The sequence below is a fragment of the Humulus lupulus genome, chromosome 7 (genome assembly GCF_963169125.1).
Source record: "Humulus lupulus chromosome 7, drHumLupu1.1, whole genome shotgun sequence".
Taxonomy (NCBI): Eukaryota; Viridiplantae; Streptophyta; class Magnoliopsida; order Rosales; family Cannabaceae; genus Humulus; species Humulus lupulus.
The window spans coordinates 64,878,364-64,892,721 of NC_084799.1; the positions used below are offsets into that span (position 1 = coordinate 64,878,364).

General features: G+C 42.5%; 1 non-coding gene across 1 annotated transcript; it reads left to right on the forward strand.

The window, feature by feature from the left end:
- The first annotated feature begins 11,054 nt into the window (after positions 1 to 11,054).
- LOC133793339 (small nucleolar RNA R71) lies at positions 11,055 to 11,161 on the forward strand. Its single transcript, XR_009874787.1, has one exon. It is a non-coding gene; the product is annotated as a small nucleolar RNA R71 (small nucleolar RNA).
- The last annotated feature ends 3,197 nt before the right edge of the window (positions 11,162 to 14,358 follow it).

Sequence of the window (14,358 nt, forward strand, 5' to 3'; positions counted from 1 at the left end):
TAGCCAAAAGCATAAAAAAAAAACGTAAGTTAAAGGCGTCAAGGCAAATTGTCTCGAGGTGAAAACACCTCATGCAAAGGTTACATACAAAAAACTTAAAAATATTCAAAGGCAAAAAGAGAAAAAGCGCCCTAGGCTCCGTCAGTTGGCCCTTTGGAGGTCGTTGTTTCACCCTGCTCCGCCGCACCAGAGGCTTCCCCAGTTTCTGAAGGCGGCGCCTCTTTCTCAAGGCGAGCTTGATACTTCACCAGCAAGCTCGCCCAAAGGCTCGGTGACATGAAGGAGAAGTCAGCCTTCGGGTTGAAAGCCCAGCAGTGATAGAACAGATCCTGCATGGACTGCTCCGATGTGGTCCGTTCGGCCTCCAGGGCGACCTGGGTGGCTTGGATCTCAGTCTTCGCCGCCTCGAGGTCTTTCCGCGAAGTGGCAAGGGAGGTCTCGAGCTCTTGAACCTTCAAACGAGTCTTCTCCAACTCGGCCTTCGAGGTCTCCAAGGCATCTTTAGTCACCTTGGCCTCCTGAAGGGTGGCCTGGTGCTCGGTCCTCATATCCTCGAGCTGAGTTTTGGCCCTGGTGATGCTCCGGTGAAGAGCGACGACGCCCTGCGGGAAATGAAAGATAAATTGCCTTAGAGGAAAAGTAGGGCAAAGTATAACGGTAAAAGCCTAAGACAAAGAAAAAAGGAGGGGGCAGCTTACCGTTAGAGTCATGCTCATTGAAGACTCCATTACGTCAACCGGGCTCATTGTCTCAATAGCCCGGAGTTCCTTCTCGGTGAACTTATAGATATGGTCAACGGCGTAGTTCGCCGATTCGTACACCGTTCCTCGAAAGGCCTCAGGAATCTTCTCCAGGTTCTGAGGGTTGACGGGGATGCGCACATCGAAGGCCACCGCAGCCGGAGCCTCGAGCTCCATCCCAGCGTCCTGGGTGACGGTTGGAGTTCGCTGAGGTGGTGGAGGCATTTGGCCTGCTCCGATAGCAGGAAGAATCGCTCCCGCGTCCTGGGCTGACGGGTTTTTCTCCATCTCCTTTGCCGGGGACTTGGTGGAGGTCCCAGCAGTGCTCCTGGACCCCCGGAGCCTTTTCAGTCTTGGCCCGGCTGAGGGGTTTCCCCCGAAGACTGCGCCTCCCAAGCTCCCCTCGGTCTGAGACATCTCTTTTGTCAAACAAAAAACATGGTTATTACAAGTTAACAATCATACAGAGATAAAGACAAAAGGTTAAAGCTAAAAAATATACGATTACTAAGGGAGCCCTACCCCCCGAGCTGGAAGAACCTAAGACGATTATTTCCCGAACTGGCGCAGGTTCTGGCTCCGGGTCCGATTCGGGGCTAGATTCTCCTACGTACTACCTAAGCCCCGGAGCATAGATACCCCTCTGGAGTGATGACCATGTGCGTAGGTTTGTCCCATACTCTTGTAAAAGGATCGACCTAAAAAATAAGGTGTTATCTACTACTACGGTACTGTTGTGATATTTTTGCTATGCAAGTGCACACAGTCGCAAACTTGTAATAAAATGGTAAAACCAAGTATCGTCCTCAAGGACTGATTTATCAATTACCAGTCAATTAATTTCTCATTTTATTTGATTAATTGAAATTCTTGATTTTTGTAAATACACCAAAAGAAACTATAAATTGCAAAAAAACAATAATTAAAAAATTGAATAACAACTAATAGAAAAACTTTTTAATTTAATCACTGAGAAACAATTAGGATATTTAATCTCATCAACTATCCTCCCTATTATTCCCTAATGCAAAGTGTGAATTCTTCTTCTTTTGACCTAATTCAATTAACAAGTTGATATAGCAGCCTATAATCATACTATGAATTATAAACTCAACCTAGGTGACAATTTCCTATATTTCTATGGTAAATTGAACCACACAGATAGCATTAATCTCACAACTTAATAACAGTTACACAATTAATTCAGATACTTTCGTTCTAAATTAGAATTATGTCCAATATAACCACAGCATAATTCAATCTCACTTCTCAGATTTTGACTTAAAAACATATGTAAATGACTAAAGATGGCCAATCAATAATCAATCTATAAGAACAGGTTATATGGAATTGAAGAAGATTGAAGAAGAATAATATAAAAATTGCATTAGTTCATAACAGGGATTCAAATGATTCAATTAAACATCCTAAACAGAAAATTAGTTCCTAGCCATAGTGCTAATCACAATAGAAATCAAAGATAACATCAAGAAGAAGAAAAACATGTAAAAATACTCTAAGCTTGAGCCTTCCAAATCAGTCCTCTCTCCTTTCGTCCGTACCCCTTTCTCTCTTCTTTTTCCCATCTTAAAAACCTAAGATTTTGAATTTTAAAGAGGCGGGCCGCGGCTCTACATACACTATGCCGTGGCTTGTGTCTAAATTCCTGGGCAAAAAGCCTTTTCCATGTCGCGGCTCTCTGAAGCCATGCCGCGGCCTGCATTGACGATTTCTGGGAAAAATGCCCATCTATGCCGCGGCTCTCTGTAGCCATGCCGCAACCCGAGGATTTCCTCAAAAAATCATTGCTTCTGTTTCCCCCCTAGCCGCGGCTCCACTTTGCTCATGTCGTGGCTCTTAAGGGATTTCTCAATTCTTCAAGTTTTCATCCCAAAACTTAACCAACACTTCCAAATTGTGTTGAGAACCATTCTTTATCAAAATATGATGAAAAACTTGGTTATTTATTCCCTTTCTTTGGCATTTTCTTCCACATGCTCAATTCTTCCTGATATTCACAAAGACAAACAAACAAAGCATAAACCCGCACTAAATGAAAGAAAAACGAAATAAAAGACTACTAAAAACATCACCAAAACATAACAAAAACTAGACTCCACAAACTCCCCCAAACTTAACCTTTACTCGCTCTCGAGTAAGGACCAAGTTAAACTAACAAAAAGAAACAAACACAAACGAACAAGCTAAACCATCATTACCATCTACAATGCTTTGCCAAAACTCATGAAATCTCAATTGCAATATTTATAACCAGAATTTCAGCTCAATTGCCTTAAAGTCCAATTTGTACAGTTCAATTAGGGAAATCAATAATATATCATGAAAATGACTACAACACTTGGATTCTATCATATATGCTCAACTCATTCCAGACAATTCCACAAACCAACTCTACAATATGCTTGCATTACTTGACCTTCTCCACTAATGTCAACAACACGTGTTGTGAAATCAAAAGGACTTTCACAGGTTATAGCGTTAGGCTTAGGTAAGGGTAGATGAAATTGTCATTTAGGCTCAATCATTACCATAAGCATAAAAAACCTTGAAACCAACCATATTTCTCTTCACTACACCAAAAATCACCCTTTTATATAATTAGAGAGAGAGATTACAACACTTTTCATCTTTTTCTTATATAGATATATATATATATTTAAATCACACTCCCCCAAACTTAAGATTTTCCATATCTATATAATCGAGGAGTGTGACAAAGTGATTCTTTTTTTTTTTTTTCTCAAAGACTTCTCTCTTTCTTCTTTTGGTACAATCATAATACATTCCAATCATACTAATTCCTTCTTATTTTTCATTCTTCTTTCCCCCAAATTATATGCTTATGATAACAAAGGAAAAGGAAAACAAAAATAATGACGTTAGGAAATTTAGGCTCAAATAGTATAATCAAGAACAAAAACCAAGTTTAAGGCTCAAAAAGGGTAACTAAGGATAATTAAATCAAGGTTGGCTTGAAAGGCACAATCGATCCAATAAAATTGCCTAAATCACTTTTCTAAACACATGTCATCAAGGATTTCGCCTCAAAGGCCAAATAATGCAAGTTCTATCAAAGTCAAATTGTCATTCCACCAACCCTAGTCAAACTCATATAATAAAGTCCAAAATGTTGCATTTTCAAAACATATTACAAATTTCCCACAAAACTTTAAGATTAAACTCTAAAACAATTGAACCAAGCACACAGTTGAATTCAATTTCCTTTTCACGAGCAAAGACAAAGCAACAACAGACAAGAATGATGGCTTAACAGTTACACTAAACAACACAGAAAATAACACAACAGACTAAAAACTAAACTAAATAACGCACAAAACAAAACAAAACAAAATAAGCTTCCCCCCAAACTTAAAATGCACATTGTCCCCAATGTGATAAAGAAAAGAACAAGGGAAGAGAACTTACCTGATGCCACATCAGTATGGCGGAGGAGGTGGTGGAGGTGGCCACTGGTATGGAGTGTACTGGGGCGGAGGAGTGAAGTAATTCTCATCAGCGGAGCTCATAGTCCACCTCGTCACTAACGCATTCAACTCCTCAATGTGAACTCGCCCGTACTCATTTTGCTGCACCATGAAGTCATTATAGTGCTGATTTTGCGCATGATGTGATTGGATTAAGTATTGATTTTGCTGAATAAGGTAATCCAATCGATCATGCGTGCGCTGCGTGTGCTCATCAATCGGTCCACCAATTGCCAAATTTGAAGGCGGGTTACTAGGACCGGCTTCATCTGCTTCCTCCTCCTCAGCTGGATCAATGTCCACTGGTTCATCAGCTCGGCTACGCTTGTTTTGCTGGCTAGAGTCAGGTGGCGTTAGAGAGGCCGAAGGGAATGCCGTAAACATAGTCTGATTGATTGCCCCCATTGGCCTCCGGACTAGATCGCTGTTGTAGACTGGTACCTCATAAGTGTTGCAGAGGGTCGAGAGGAAGGTACCATGGGCGACACCAGCTGTAGTATTGAACCTGCTGATGTTGCGAATGCTATAGCGAATAATGCGACCCACATCAACTTTCATTTGAGTCATGATAGCATACACCAACAAACAGCGCTCTCTATCAATAGAAGACAGATGAGAAGTCGGCAGTAAACGGGCACTCACAAAATAAACCCACGCCTTCGCAATTGGGTTTAGCTGCCACTTGTACAACTCTTTGGGCTTTCCATTATGATAATTGAAACGTGCCCCTTCCATACTCAAAACGGCAGCCACAGCGTCATAGTCTGGCTCCTCAAAGTGGGCCAACTGCCAATGCTCATCCTCTTGTGCAGACAATGAGGGAAGGCCCAGTAATTGGTTAAATGCATAAGAGGTTGTAGGCACCAATTTACCCCTGATAAAATTTTTCTGTTCTGCATCTTGATATGAGAAATTGGCAAAAAATTCATATATCTGAGAGCAATTGGCTAAGCCCACATAAGTTGAGTCACATAGGAAACCCCAATTACGGCGTACTATTTCAGCTTTGATCATGTCATAAGCAGGGTTTTGTACAGCAGTGGCCTCATTAAGCTCAAACCCCCTTTCCCTTACCACCGATCTCTTATGAATCTTTTTAAATAAATCAGCTGCGTCCTTATTGACAAATAAATTCGTGTCATAATCAGCTGGGGCAGGTGGTGTTGGTGGTGGTTGAGTGCGCGAGGAGGAGGCTTTCTTTGAGGAGGTACCTCTAGGGGGATTTCTCTTGAGACCCATAGTTTCTTTCAAACAAGAATAAACAAAACCCCCAAATAGGTTTTCAAGATTTTGAGTACAATTTTCCTTAGGTGTCACTCCCCCAAAACTTATGATTAACACAATCAACAGCACAAACATTAATTCCCAGATAAACAATCGACAAACCCCTTAAACGCTCACAAGAAAAGCACAGAGCAATCCACAATACCACAATGCAAACTATTCTCCAATCAAAAGCACTAGAATAGGTAAGATACACTTACTTGAATGGCACAAAAGTTCTTCTTTTTATCTCCTTGGCTGATGGAAGTCTCAAGAAATAGAGAGAAAAAGATGTTTTGAGTAGGAGAATAGTTTCTGAAAGTGAGAATGAGTGAGAATGTGGCCAAATTTGGGCGTTTTATCCCAAATTCGGACTCGGGCCGCGGCATTACCTTGACCATGCCGCGGCCCGCATAAAATCTCCAGGGTATAATGCCGCGGCCCTCTGATACCTATGATGCGGCCCGCCTCGATATTCTGGGAAAACTGGGGTTCAATGCCGCAGCCCTCCTCATCCATGCCGTGGCCCGCCCCTATACTTCAAAAATTCGTGGGCCTCTGGAACCCCCAATGCCGCGGCATCATATGGCTATGCCGCGGCCCTTAAGGATTTTCTATTTTTTTTTATTTTTTTGATTTTTCACGTTTTTCACGATTCTAAAGGTCCAAAAATAAACCAAATATCCAATGTTTACAAATACAAAAATAAAATAAATAACAAGTAAAACATAGGATGCCTCCTACAAGCGCTGTCGTTAACGTCATTTAGCCGGACGCTGAACCCCTCTTCAGAGAGGCTTCAGAAGGAGGATAGACTTCGCTTGATCAAAACTACCACCCAAGTATGGCTTCAATCTCTGACCATTGACTTTAAAGGACTCACCTGAATTGCCCCGAACTTCCATAGAACCATATGGAAAGACTTGGACGACAGTGAATGGCCCTGACCATCTTGACTTCAATTTGCCAGGAAACAGTCGCAGTCTTGAATTGAAAAGAAGTACCTGCTACCCTGGTTGGAACTCTTTTCTGATTAAGTTCTTGTCATGCCAAGCCTTTGTTCTTTCTTTATAAATCTTGGCGTTCTCATAAGCCTCATTTCTGAACTCGTCAAGTTCATTCAGTTGCAACAGCCTTCGTTCACTAGCGGCACTCCAATCAAAATTCAACTTTTTCATAGCCCAGAATGCCCTGTGCTCCAATTCAACTGGAAGATGACACGCTTTACCAAACACCAACCTGTAAGGAGACATGCCTATTGGTGTTTTGAATGCAGTTCTATAAGCCCAAATCGCATCATCTAACTTTTTCGACCAATTTTTCCTTGAACTGTCAACGGTCTTCTCAAGGATGCTCTTTATTTCTCTGTTTGAAACTTCAGCTTGCCCATTTGATTGAGGATGGTAAGGCAAAGCTTTTCGGTGATAAACTCCATAACGAGCCAACAATGCATCCAATTGCTTATTCACAAAGTGTTTCCCTTCATCACTAATCAGAGCTCGGGGAGTGCCAAATCTAGTAAAAATATGTTTATGCAGAAAATTAAGCACAGTTTTACCGTCATTGGCTCTAGTTGCTGCAGCCTCCACCCATTTGGATACATAATCCACTGCCAATAGAATATATTCATTGTTGTAAGATGGTGGAAAAGGCCCCATGAAATCGATGCCCCATACATCAAACAGTTCCACTTCAAGAATCCCCTGTAGAGGCATTTCATTTCTCCTCGAGATGCTACCAGTTCGCTGACACCTATCACAAGCCTTGACAAAAACATTGGCATCCTTGAACAATGAAGGCCAATAGAAACCACTTTGTAATACCTTGGCCGCCGTTCTTGATTCTCCAAAGTGCCCTCCACATTGTTGAGTATGACAGTGATTAAGAATGGACTGCATCTCTTCTTCAGGAACACACCTTCTAATAATCTGATCAACACAGTGCCTATAGAGAATAAGTTCCTCCCAATAGTAGTGTTTCACCTCAGAAAAGAATTTCTTTAATTGCTGCTTTGACATCTCAAGCGGCACAATCTTGGCGACCAAGAAATTCACTATGTCTGCAAACCAAGGGACAACTAAAGTCTCACTTACCCCAAACAACTGCTCATCAGGAAAGTAGTCATTGATTTGCACTACTTTCTTATTTTCAGTCTCCTCCAACTCAAGTCTAGAGAGATGATCAGCCACCACATTCTCGCTGCCCTTCTTGTCACGAATCTCCAAGTCAAATTCTTGAAGCAAAAGAATCCATCTAATCAGGCGGGGCTTGGCATCTTTCTTTGACATCAAATATTTAATGGCAGAGTATTCAGTGTAGACAATCACTTTGTTACCAATCAGATATGGTCTAAATTTGTCACAAGCAAACACAATAGCTAGCAACTCTTTTTCTGTAGTGGCATAATTCAGCTGAGCATCATTTAGAGTCCGACTAGCATAGTAAATAGACCTGAATACCTTGTCAATCCGCTGTCCCAGAACTGCCCCCACTGCATAATCACTGGCATCACACATCAACTCAAAAGGCAACTCCCAATTCGGAGCTATCACAATTGGAGTAGAAATAAGCTTTTCTTTCAAGCAGAAATAAGCTTTTCTTTCAAGAATTTGAAAGCCCTCAAACATTCATCATTAAAATCAAAGACAACTCCATTCATAAGCAGATTTGAGAGAGGCTTGGACACTTTAGAGAAATCTTTTATGAATCTCCGATAGAACCCAGCGTGACCAAGAAAACTCCTAACGCCTTTGACTGAAACTGGTGGAGGCAACTTTTCAATGGTAGAAATTTTTGCTCTGTCTACCTCAATTCCCTCACTTGAAATTTTATGGCCAAGAACAATCCCTTCTTTCACCATGAAATGGCATTTCTCCCAATTCAGCACCAGATTTGCCATCTTACAACGACGCAGCACGTTCTCCAAGTTACCCAAACAGAGGTCGAATGATGAACCAAAAACAGAGAAATCATCCATGAAAATCTCAATACACCGGTCTACCATGTCTGAAAATATGGCCATCATGCACCGTTGAAATGTTGCAGGGGCATTGCATAGTCCAAATGGCATTCTCCTGAAAGCAAATGTGCCATAAGGACATGTGAAGGTTGTTTTCTCTTGATCCACTGGTGCAATAGCGATCTGATGATACCCAGAGTACCCATCCAAGAAATAGTAGTAGCTATGGCCTGCCAGTCTGTCAAGCATCTGATCAAGGAAAGGCAAAGGAAAATGATCCTTTCTTGTGGCCTTGTTGAGTTTGCGGTAGTCTATACAAATCCGCCACCCCGTTACAGTCCTTGTTGGAATGAGTTCATTGTTCTCATTTTTCACCACAGTCATTCCACCCTTCTTAGGTACCACTTGGACAGGGCTCACCCATGCGCTATCAGAAATTGGGTAGATTACCCTAACATCCAACCATTTAAGAATTTGCTCCAACACTACTTCCTTCATAGCTGGATTGAGTCTTCTCTGGGCCTCTATGGATGGCTTGCTATTCTCCTCCAACAAAATTTTATGCATCACTGTCGATGGGCTGATTCCTCTAATATCTGCCAAGGTCCACCCAATGGCCAATTTATGCTCCCTTAGAACCCTCAACAGTTTCTCCAATTCTACCTTTGACAGGTCAGCAGACACAATGACAGGTAAAGTTTCATTCTCTCCCAGATAAGCATAGCGCAAGTGATCTGGGAGGACCTTTAATTCCAACTGTGGTGGCTGCTGAATGGAGGTTAGTGGTTTATCAGTCGCATCTGCTAGTTCTTGAAACTTCTTCCAATATGGTAAGAACGAGTTGATCCAGTTTACACATTCTCTGATCTTAGCATCATCATCATCGTCTCCCTCATCACCCAATAATACTGCCTCTAAGGCATCACTGCTCACCCTTCTCTTGGAGACTGCCTTTTCTATCACATCCACACTAAAGCAACTGTCACTAGCCACCGGATACTTCATAGACTTGAAGACATTAAAGACCACCTCATCTCCTTGAACTCTAAGCTTAAGCTCTCCTTTGTGAACATCAATAAGAGCTTGGCATGTGGCTAGAAATGGCCTACCAAGAATAATTGGGACATCTGTGTCCTCCTCCATGTCTAGAACAATAAAGTCAGCTAGAAATATGAACTTATCCACCTTCACAAGAACATCCTCAATGATACCTCGTGGATGTGTTAACGATCGGTCTGCGAGCTGTAAAGTGACAGTTGTTGGTTTTGCCTCCCCCAAACCAAGTCTTTTAAACACAGATAAGGGCATCAGATTGATACTTGCCCCCAAATCACATAAGGCGTGCTTGCATTCAAACTTGCCAATGGTGCAAGGTATGGTGAAACTCCCCGGATCTCTCAGCTTTTGGGGTAATTTCCTTTGTAAAATCGCACTGCACTCTTCAGTGAGTGCTACAGTCTCATAGTCCTCCATCTCCTTTTCTTTGACAGAATCTCCTTCATGAACTTAACATAACTGGGCATCTGCTCCAAGGCCTCAGCAAAAGGAATGTTTATGTGCAGCTTTTTAAACACCTCAAGAAACTTAGAAAACTGTTTATCAAGTGTAGTCTTTCTAAGCCTCTGAGGGTATGGAACTCTAACTGGCTGTTCAATAACAACTGGCGGACTCTGTTCTGACTGTTGATGGTCTTCAGTAACCCTTTCTAAACCAGACTGTTCACCCATATCTTTATTCTAAACCACTGCCTGTGGAGGTCTAGGATGCTCAGTCTGCTTCCCACTCCTCAGAGTAATTGCCTGAACTTGCTCCTTGGGGTTGACTTCAGTGTTACTAGGCAAGTTTCCCTGGGGTCTGTTATTGAGCATATTGGCCAACTGCCCAACCTGTGTCTCAAGGTTTCGAATAGAGGATCTGGTCTCAGTCATAAATTGAGTCTGAGTATTAGTAAGAGTCAACAAGGCAGCTTGCAATTCATTAGGCCTCTCAGGTTAAGGCATTGATTGTTGAGGCCTAAGCTGTTGTGATGATGAAGCTTGATTCATAGGTGGCTGAGGCATGTTATTCTGAAATTGGCCCTGAAACTGAGGTTGTTGGCCTTGATTATTCTTCCACGAAAAATTGGGATGATTTCGCCACCCAGGGTTGTAGTTGTTGGAGAATGGATTATTGAGCGGCCTTTGAAAGTTTCCCACCGCTTGAACTTGAGCATGATCCATTGGGGAGTTATTATTCATACAGATAGGGCACTGATCGACAGAATGAGCACCACCACACATTTCACACCTCACTGCCATCTGAACCGCATTAGCAGATACACTGCTCTGTTGTAACTGCTTTGTCAGAGAGGCTACTTGCGCTGTTAGAGCAGTGATTACATCCAGCTCATGCACCCCAGCTACCTTCCTAACTCCTGATGATCTTTCCTCAGACCATTGATGATTGTTTGTGGCCATGTCCTCTAGTAGCTCATAAGCACCAGTTGCGCTCTTGCTCATAAAAGTGCCACCTGCTACAGCATCAATAATGGTTCTGGTTGTAGGACATAAACCATTGTAGAAATTCTGTACTAGCATCCACTGTTCAATGCCATGATGAGGACATCTTCTCAGGAGTTCCTTAAACCGTTCCCAAGCTTCATACAGTGACTCTCTGTCATTCTGGCAAAAGTTATTTTTCTCTCCCCTCAATTTAGCAGCTTTGGACGGAGGGAAGAATTTGGACAAAAATTTCTGAGCTAGATCCTGCCAGGTGACAATAGAGTTTGGCTGCAGAGAGTTCAGCCAACTTTTAGCTCTGTCCCTTAGAGAAAATGGGAAGAGCCTAAGCTTGATTGCGTCATCACTCACCCCATTATATTTGAAGGTTCCACACAACTCCAGAAAGTTGGACAAATGGGTGTGAGGATCTTCAGAGGGAAACCCATTGAATTGCACAGAGGACTGCACCATTTGTAAAATAGCAGGCTTGATTTCGAAGTTGTTGGCCTCTACAGCTGGTGGGCGTATACTATTTTGTACTCCCGTCAGAGTGGGTAGCACATAATCTCTCAGGCTCCTCTCAGCATTGGTCTGAGCCTGAACCCCTTGTACAACTCCTGGATTTAGAACATTCCTGCCATCCCCGTCATTCTGTGCCATCTTCACAGAATTCTGGGCCTCTCTCTTGTTCTTTCTGATTTGATTGCAAGACTTTTCAATCTCGGGATTCAGAGGAACAAGTGTGGCTTTTCCTTTTCTGCCACGCATATACCAAAATTCACCTGAGATAGAAAAATTAAGCAACTAAACAGATTAGAAACAAGATAAATTAAAATCAAATTAGAATAAAAATTAATTACTGATATTGATAATTATTTCCAGTCCCCGGCAACGGCGCCAAAAACTTGTTGCGATATTTTTGCTATGCAAGTGCACACAGTCGATAACTTGTAATAAAATGGTAAAACCAAGTATCGTCCTCAAGGACTGATTTATCAATTACCAGTCAATTAATTTCTAGTTCTATTTGATGAATTGAAATTCTTGATTTTTGTAAATACACCAAAAGAAACTATAAATTGCAAAAAACAATAATTAAAAAATTGAATAACAACTAATAGAAAAACTTTTTAATTTAATCACTGAGAAACAATTAGGATATTTAATCTCATCAACTATCCTCCCTATTATTCCCTAATGCAAAGTGTGAATTCTTCTTCTTTTGACCTAATTCAATTAACAAGTTGATATAGCAGCCTATAATCATACTATGAATTATAAACTCAACCTAGATGACAATTTCCTATATTTCTATGGTAAATTGAACCACACAGATAGCATTAATCTCACAACTTAATAACAGTTACACAATTAATTCAGATACTTTCGTTCTAAATTAGAATTATGTCCAATATAACCACAGCATAATTCAATCTCACTTCTCAGATTTTGACTTAAAAACATATGTAAATGACTAAAGATGGCCAATCAATAATCAATCTATAAGAACATGTTATATGGAATTGAAGAAGATTGAAGAAGAATAATATAAAAATTGCATTAGTTCATAACAGGGATTCAAATGATTCAATTAAACATCCTAAACAGAAAGTTAGTTCCTAGCCATAGTGCTAATCACAACAGAAATTAAAGATAACATCAAGAAGAAGAAAAACATGTAAAAATACTCTAAGCTTGAGCCTTCCAAATCAGCCCTCTCTCCTTTCGCCTGTACCCCTTTCTCTCTTCTTTTTCCCATCTTAAAAACCTAAGATTTCGAATTTTAAAGAGGTGGGTCGCGGCTCTACATACACTATGCCGCGGCCCGTGTCTAAATTCCTGGGCAAAAAGCCCTTTCCATGCCGCAGCTCTCTGAAGCCATGCCGCGGCCCGCATTGACGATTTCTGGGCAAAATGCCCATCTATGCCGCGGCTCTCTGTAGCCATGCCGCGGCCCAAGGATTTCCTCAAAAAATCATTGCTTCTGTTTCCCCCCTAGCCGCGACTCCACTTTGCTCATGCCGTGGCTCTTAAGGGATTTCTCAATTCTTCAAGTTTTCATCCCAAAATTTAACCAACACTTCCAAATTGTGTTGAGAACCATTCTTTATCAAAATATGATGAAAAACTTGGTTATTTCTTCCCTTTCTTTGGCATTTTCTTCCACATGCTCAATTCTTCCTGATATTCACAAAGACAAACAAACAAAGCATAAACCCGCACTAAATGAAAGAAAAATGAAATAAAAGACTACTAAAAACATCACCAAAACATAAAAAAAACTAGACTCAACAGGTACCCCTAGGGCGGCTCTCCTGGTGGTCCAGCATGAGCCGGTCGACACAATGGAGCAGGAGCGTGTTCAGGTCCGGATCGCTCCTGTGACGATGGACGAGTTGCCTAGGATTGAACCTAGCCAGCCGGGGGTCTGCAGCGGCCCTATCTAGACTCCTAAACAAGTAAGGGTTACCTTGGCCAGAGCGACCCGCGGCTGCTCCGGATTGGATCCTCTCCTCGCCCGTCCTCTGGGCGACCTCCAAAGTCCTTTTCCTGATCCTCACGAGCGGAACTTCGTCGCCCTCGTCCTCCTCGTCTTCATCTCCCGCAACCTCCTCCACGATGATAGGTCTGGTGTCGCGAGCTGGGGGCGGCCCCCGGGGCCTCTTTAGGTTCAGGGTTTGATTCAGAAAAATCAACTTGCAAGCCACCATCGTCTCGTCCGTCACGAGCACGCGATAATCCTTCTCACTGGGGGGCAAGCCGGCCAGTATTTCATACTGTGCCCCGAGGGTCACAGATTTCTCTATCCTCGCGAAGATGGCTGCGTAATGAGTTTAAGTCAGAAAGAGGTGCAGGAGGAGCTAAAGTGATATTTAAACACACGAGCTAGGGTCAGAGAGCACTTACGAGGACGATTGAAGTAGTGGTGCTCGCAGTTCCGGAACCCAGTTGACATGAAGAACTGGTCCTTGAAATCATTGGGGTGGCTGGGCAGCTCGATGACCGCCGCCGTGTTGGGAAAACGGGTTAAATAGTAAAACCCATCGCCTCGCCCCCGCTGGTCCGGGCTGGCTTTGAGGCAAAAGAAACATAAAATATCTGCAGGAGTGGGGACCTCCCACTCTTGCTTCTGGAACAAGTACCTCAATGCTGCCAGCAGACGGTAGGAGTTGGAGGGAGCTGAAATGGGGCCAACCCCACGTAGTTCAGGAAATCAGCAAAGTACTGATCCAGGGGAAGGAAGGCCCCTGCCTTAAAGTGTTCACCGCTCCAGGCCGCGAACGATTCGTCGAGCGGCGCGCAGCTCCGCTCGCCATCCGAGGCAGGTCGGGCAATAACAGAGGCTTTCCCCAGCGCGATTTTGTGAGTGAGGAAGAGTTTGTTAATCTTCGTCTGATCAATTATCTTTG